Raw genomic sequence first — 7,537 nt, forward strand, 5'->3', positions numbered from 1 at the left:
GTTTATAATGTGCAGATATTCGATCGCGTTGGTCTTAAATTTTACTCAGCAGCTATGCTCCCTCCTGCCATTTTAACTATGCAAATCGGGTATCTGCACATAACCAACAATATACTTTCATGTAAATTCCTAATATTTCATTCGTCGAGAACCATTTCTTTAAAAACATGTTTATACCCCCTTCTGAATCATGGAACTACGCTACGCACTCCAGCGAGATAAAATTTAGCAACAGTTAACATTCATTACAATATTATTATTAATAATTCAGGATTATTGATAGACAAACTCTAGTTTTTGTTTCTAACCATCATTGAAGTCTGTTTCAATGTCTCAGTTGTTGCTACCCAGTGATACCATATCATGTATTCCCAACCAGACACACCAGGCTGTCCGTACTGTCCGTTAAGGTTTGCATAGGCACAGTTGCTGTACCACCACCCTCCGTGTTCTGATACACCACAGTTTCCACCACTCCCGTCATTATCCTGGTCCTTAGTAGTAAATTTCATTCCATTGTTATACGATAAACCGTCACCTGTAACCAAGTGTAGATAACATTTAAAACTACTTATTAATGAATGATATATGTCGTAATAAAGATACCGCATCTGTAGATGTCATTGTGAACTTTGACCTGTATAGGATCTCCATATTTTTAGCAACACAGCAAGAAAATAATATTTAAGATATGTAATAGTGACCCCACATAATATTATTGAGTTATTGAACTTATATTGGTGAATATTGACAAAAGTTGACTGTACAAATGCACAAGCTTGTGAGTGAATCTGTACAGCCGACGAGTGCCAACCTTTACCTATATAAGTTCAATAACCCCTTTATAAATCAGCTGAAACATCTCTCATTCTTCGACCATAGGGCCATCTTTTATATAATTATTTAAAACATTTATAATTTTTTTGTCAGACTTTTTGTGAGGTTGACCTTCCCGCAACTTTTGAAACCATTCTTACCGGTCTCTACAATACCTCACTCCGAGAGCATTGGCGAATAAAACTACTTACCCCCTATTCCGTTGTATCCAGATATTGTCAGAGTATACTTATTGTTTTCATCCCCGATGTAAAATGTGGTATACACAGTATAGGTCTGTTCTCCGTTATGTCTCTGGAGATCAATTCGGAGTTCTTGGTTTTTATCCATTGTTAGGGCGTAGATTGCGTCATTCCCTATATATAATAAAAATACTTTATAACTTTTTTTAAAAAATATTCCATTACCAATATACCCCCCCCCCAAAAAAAAAGAGACGTTGATTAAAAGATTCTAAAAGAACGACAGAGAGAAGAAGAAGACACTGACAGTGTTCTAGAAATGATGGATGCTGTCCTGGATAACAATAATTTTAGTTTCAACAATAAACATTATATCAAAACTGAAGGCACGGCTATAGGATCAAATTTGGGACGAAACTATGTCTGTGTGGACATGGGGGAATGGGAAAATGTTCTTTTGGTGAATTATAAATTCTCAGATTTGGACCATTTCATGACCACATGTGAAAAAAAAAAGTTTGTAAATGCTCGGATTTTGTAACGTGATTAATTTATAAAATGTGTTTTTGTGTAACACAAATCATAAGTTTAATAAATGTTTACAATATATAGATATTGTTCATATACGGTATGTTTTCCTTTATAGAGTTATAAAAACATTTTAGTAACCTGTAATAAAATGGTTAAAATAAAAATAGAAATAAATAAAAACCACCTTGAATTAACTTTGATTCGATGTCAAACCAATATGGATTTTCAACATTGAATCAACGTTAAGATATCAACGTTGAACTCAATTTTCAAAATCTAATATAAACTAAACGTTGAATCAACATATATAATCAACGCTGATTCAAAGTTTTTGTTTTTTCAATATTATGTGACTTCTGGGTATATATATATATATATATATATATATATATATATATATATATATATATATATATATATATATATATATATATATATATATATATATATATAAAAATAACGAAAATTAAACGACAGGAATTTATTTTGGGTAGGTGTGTTGTACATCCTTAATTTCCTGGCATATGCACATATTCGAACTGGTAAAGTAATTATATTGCCAGATATGGATATGTTTACGGCGTTTGACAGTTTTTTTGTTACATTCATCAAGTGCATGGGAACATGCTCATGAAAGTCTCTGGGCCGGGAGTATGTTCCATTCCAATTTAATCTCATATTTTAAATGCTCTTGGCCTGTGAACTTACGTATGAACAATTTTTAAAACGAGATAAATTATTTACAAGCAAGTGATGAAAATAGAATATCAGCCGTCTCGTTTAAAGTCATCATTTTGTAAGTTCTGTGGTCGGAACAATGTCATTGTCAACAAATAAAATTTTCATAGAGTCAAATGCTCACTGACGTTTTTCATGCCCTGAATTTCAATGAATTGACGACTGATTTTTCCAATATTTCCTGATCATGACAAGGAGAACACAGCGGATGTTACCGGTCAGCAGGGGATGCTCACTCCTCCATGGCACCTGATCCTACCTGATTTTTCGAATGTCCGTGTCTGCTCTGCTCCTGTTTTGTATGTTTTATGGACTTTGAGAGGATAAGGAGATAACTTCCGAAACATTAGAGGTGGAATCAGGTGCCCTGGAGGAGTGAGCATCCCCTGCTGACCGGTCACACCAACCGCGCAGTACAGTTAAGGCAACATTTTCTATAAAAAGTCACGGAATCCGATACATATAATGTTTAACAGTTTTATTTTTTAGCAAGACACTCTAGTTAAAACAGCTTTTTGTGATCTTCAAGAGTATGTCCATCGCTTTTCACATCGGCATTTTTTGACATCATGTGACCCCCTGAAGTCACGTGGGCTCTGAGTTTAGGTCAAAAATGAAATGTCAAATTTAACCAAAAAGTGCAAGGGCAAGACCAACAAAAAATTAACTGCACACTGTTTTATGTTGTCTCTGTGTACCTATACTTTCTCAAAAGTGATGCTCATTCAGTTAGTTTTCCCATATAATTAAGTTATTCAGCTAAATCAGACAGTAATGCATGAAAAATAGGATATTTTCCTAATTTCATCACGAATTATAAATTAACTAAAGAATTACAAAGTAATGGGCATCACTTTTTGAAAACTATGCAATAAAATAAATAATTTAAAATAAACACCTACTTTTTAGATTGTCGCCTTGCCCTTGCACTTTTTGATTAAAAAATGAAATCTTGGAAGAGTCAACCTAATTATAGTTTTCAAACGCATCACTGACCCAGCATGGGAGATAACTCTGGAGTACTTGATATAGTTTGTTTACCTCGTAAATTTATAAAATAAATATACATGCGGGCAGGACTTGACTCTTTTTTTTTTTTACTAAATCAAACGGTATGCATAAAAATCCTTGTCATTTCTTTCTTTTCTGTGTATTCGTTCTCCATACTTTGTATACATTTGATGTTTTTCAAACCTCCCGCATTTCCTCAACGATGTGTATATACACGTAGTATTACACACAAATAGTTTCAAATATTGCTGATATATTTATATAGAACACAAATGGTTAATTAAAATAAAGCCTTCATTAATAATTAATTAGATATCTATTCCCCTCTCTCACTACTGTACGCATAGGCCTCGGAACCGGGGAGGGGGGGAGGCTTAGCCTCCCTACTTATTTGCAAATTATATACATAATGTAGGCATTGGAATTTGCCTTTTTCTTTTGGCTTAGCCCCCCAAAACCCCCATCCCCTTTCAATCAGTCCCCTTTCATTTTGCTTCCGACGCCTATGGTACACACACTTGTGTTATAATTTTTTTTCTTTCTGCATACGAGGTCATGTTCTACGATCGCTTTCAATCAGACTGCTTACTGTTAATTAAGGGATATAAACTAAGTTATAAGTTTAAGGTACTACACAATTGTAATTAGAAAGAATTGGGGTATACTCCTGTTTTTGTTAAGGGGACAGCTATTTTATTTTGAGGGTGAGGGACTGGCAGATTTTAAAAATAAATACTTGCAGATCAGTGATCTCCCCCTCCCACGAATCAGAGTTTATTTTTACATTTTTTTTACATGTAGTATTTTTAAAGAAGAGGAAAATAAATAAATAATCTGTCCTTCATCTTATTGATCAGAAATAAGTATTAATCTGTCCTTCATTGACATGAAAATGAAAAAAAAAATCTGACTTGGAAAAACTCGCCTGCCCCCCCCCTTCCCTCAGAACAAATGGTGGTCCCCTATCCTATTTTGAGTCAATTAGGGGGATCTCTAGTCTCCTGTTTTTGGTAATAGTATTGAAAGATAAATGAACACAATGCACATGCTGGAAATAAGATCTTGATGATCATTAGTACCCTCCACACAAAATAGTAAGAAAGTTAAGATTTTCATATCTTAATGGCCTTTTCAACACCTGTGGAGTAAATATATGAAAAAGTCAAATTATTATTCATCTAGAAAATTTATTTAATAAACATTTCTTTTCAAATCCATTGACAGACTGTAGGAATGCAGGGCAGGATTAACATGCTGCCTAAATGAATCCATTTGTCCAACATCTGGGAATAGCTAGGCCTACAACACAATATATATGCAGTTATATGCTATGAATTACTAAATATACATTGTAGGATAAAATACCATTACATTTGACAAAACAAATTATGCTACATTGTATATTGTAGTGAATTTATGTTATTGATATAAATGAAAAAAAAAATGTGTTACAAAACTTCTCTGGGAAAGTGAAACCTCTGACATTTACAATAGTTATTGATAGAATATTTTCTATTTTAAAAATTCCAAGTTTCTTCTTTACCAAAATGAAAAAAAAACAATATGTAAAGCACATGCAAACTTTGAAAATGTGAAATGCTTTAGAAGTATACATACCCTGTGGAGAAATGATGCATTTTTTATTCATTCACGCTTTAGGCCTGAAACTCTGGACAGCTACAATGATAAAAGTATTATATAAATATTTTTAATGTACATGTAATCTAAACAAAAAAAATATTTTTTTTTCATTAATTTAGAAATTTTAGAAAATTACAACCATAGATCTGAAGTGGGGCTTTTATGTTTTCAACACAATGTTACGGATATTTTTTTGTAAATTGTGTAGCATATTTGTATGTCAAAATACATCATTGTTTGTTTAGCCTAGTCACTACGTGAATCTTTGACTGAAACAATGAAAACTGCATCTCTTTCAATTTAGTCTAAATTTGTGTTACTGATGATCTCCATTATTACACATATTGTCGCAAAGAAAATGAGCTAATTGACAGGAACTCTGTACATATTTAGTGCAATTAATTTTTTAATAATTCTAAAAAGTGTGCAACTTAGTGTGTGTGGGGGGGGGGGGGGAGGGGGTTGTTACACACAAGGCACTGCATAATTACAGTTTTTCACTGACTGTACTAATACATTTAAATGAACATGAAATTGAACACACTCGGTTTTTTTTATGTTAACAAAAGCATGTCTACATGTAGATCTATACATGTACCTGCATATGCGTATACATACCTGGCCTGGAATTACAGTGCAGTGATTGATCTACGGAGCTAGAGCTGGTGCAAATCGTCTCAGTTTTCTGCTATTTTCCGAAATAATGTCCTCATATTCTTGTAAAATGGAGAAGCAATGCCTTGTCTCTTATTTTATCCCTATTTTCTTTAAAGATTGTATGGTTATTGCATTTAAATCCACTGCTAATCTCAGCTGATGTCGCCACGTTTTTAGATGTAAACAACATTCCGTGTCACCGAGTGCAAGCGCTTGGCTGAAGCCGAATGCAGACAAACGACACATTTAAAAGAGAATTATTTTAAAGACATGCTATTTTATATACGAGAAAATCACTAATTATTTTCTATTTAAACATGAAGATATTGTTGTTTATTACAAATTGTTGTCAATATCGGTAAATAGTTATTTTGAGCACCATTTCCTTATATGGATCAATCAGGGCGGAGCAACTGTCATGACGTCAGACCTCATTATGACTTCATTACCATAATTTTTTCATGTGTTGCCTTAACTGTACTGCGCGTGTGCTCATTGTCATGATCGTGAAATAACGGAAATTTCAGTCGTCAATTCAGTGTATAAATAATAATTGGTATGAAAAACATCAGTCAGCATTTGACTCAATGATAAATTGTATTTGCTAACAAGGTCATTGTATCGACCATAGAACTTACGAAATGATGACTTTAAACAAGACTGAATATTTTTCGCTATCTCCATATCCTTCCTTGACAAAAAAGTCATATGTGGTTTATTCAATGTCTCTGCGACTTACCGTTTAATTTTTTTTTTAATTCTCTGTTAACATCAAAAAATTTCAGGGGCAATCACTCATGAAAATATTTGATATGACATATCAATCCTCTTAACTGTAATATTCAATGTTTGGATTCATTCTATGATTGACAAGATAAGAGAGACTGCTGTAAGTTCGTAATTTAAAATGTTTATGGAATATCTCCAAACTATAATATTCGACGCCCTCATTCTTTTTTGACGCTCTGCAGTTTATACCGCGTTAATTCAATGTATTTGCATTTTGAAAGTAAAGTTGCGCAAAAATGGAATTTGAATTGAAAAACACTTGTATAGAATAATAAGTGGTTTCAGGGGGATAGAATTTTGAACGTCACAGGTGGTTTGTAATTTCTTTATATTGAATTAATTGATTATTTGTATCATTTGCAATGACATTAGGTAAAAAAAATATGTACCAACCCGGGCATCTATTTTTTTTTTATTTCTATCATCTGTCCGTAATTCAATATAATTGCATTGTGAGGATAATAAACTTTCTCATGTTTTAATCTGTATTTTTTCTTAAAATATTTACATTCAGTGTAATTTTCTTTATGAAATCAATTAGAAATCCACGACGTTCAAATTTCTATAACACACGCGAAACCTTGTCACCGCGCGTTAGAATACACAGTAGGAACTATATGCATTTTCAATACTTTATGTACACCAAAATGTACATTGTTTGACACAATTTAATTTAAAAAAAATTAACCCTGTTAAATTAAAGCAAAATACAACAAATGTGCATTTAAAAATAATTTGTCACTTTTTTTCCTCGCAATGTTCGTTTGCGTTATTTAACTTCACGACGTCACAAACGTCACAAACGGCTCTTACGTCTATAAAACACACAAGTTTTGAAGGGCACTAAATTCATTTTAAAGATTACCGAAATAAACAATTATGAAGAGGAAAAATTAGAGAATGTAAATTTAAGCATTGAATATTCATATTTTGGGATGTCTTCGGTCCTATAACACACCTGGCCGTGCGGACAAATCATCATACCGCGCTAACGCGCGGTGTTCAATTTGTCGGCACGGCCAGGTGTGTCATAGGACCGAAGACATCCCAAAATATGAATTCAATGCTTAAGAATAAACATACATTTATTTTGCATGGATCTAAAGACTTGACTTTTACTCTTCAATGTTTTAGAGACCTTTATACGAACA

General features: G+C 33.0%; 1 long non-coding RNA gene across 1 annotated transcript; it reads right to left on the reverse strand.

Annotated features, from left to right (window-relative positions):
- Positions 1 to 4,552: 4,552 nt before the first annotated feature.
- Positions 4,553 to 6,032, reverse strand: LOC134234342 (uncharacterized). Its single transcript, XR_009985164.1, has 3 exons — positions 5,559 to 6,032; positions 4,917 to 4,976; positions 4,553 to 4,598 (listed from the first exon to the last, which is right to left on the reverse strand). It is a non-coding gene; the product is annotated as an uncharacterized LOC134234342 (long non-coding RNA).
- Positions 6,033 to 7,537: the final 1,505 nt, after the last annotated feature.

Source organism: Saccostrea cucullata, unplaced genomic scaffold (genome assembly GCF_032062105.1).
Source record: "Saccostrea cucullata isolate Sc308-1 unplaced genomic scaffold, CSIRO_AGI_Scuc_v1 ctg3790, whole genome shotgun sequence".
In the NCBI taxonomy this organism is placed as follows: Eukaryota; Metazoa; Mollusca; class Bivalvia; order Ostreida; family Ostreidae; genus Saccostrea; species Saccostrea cuccullata.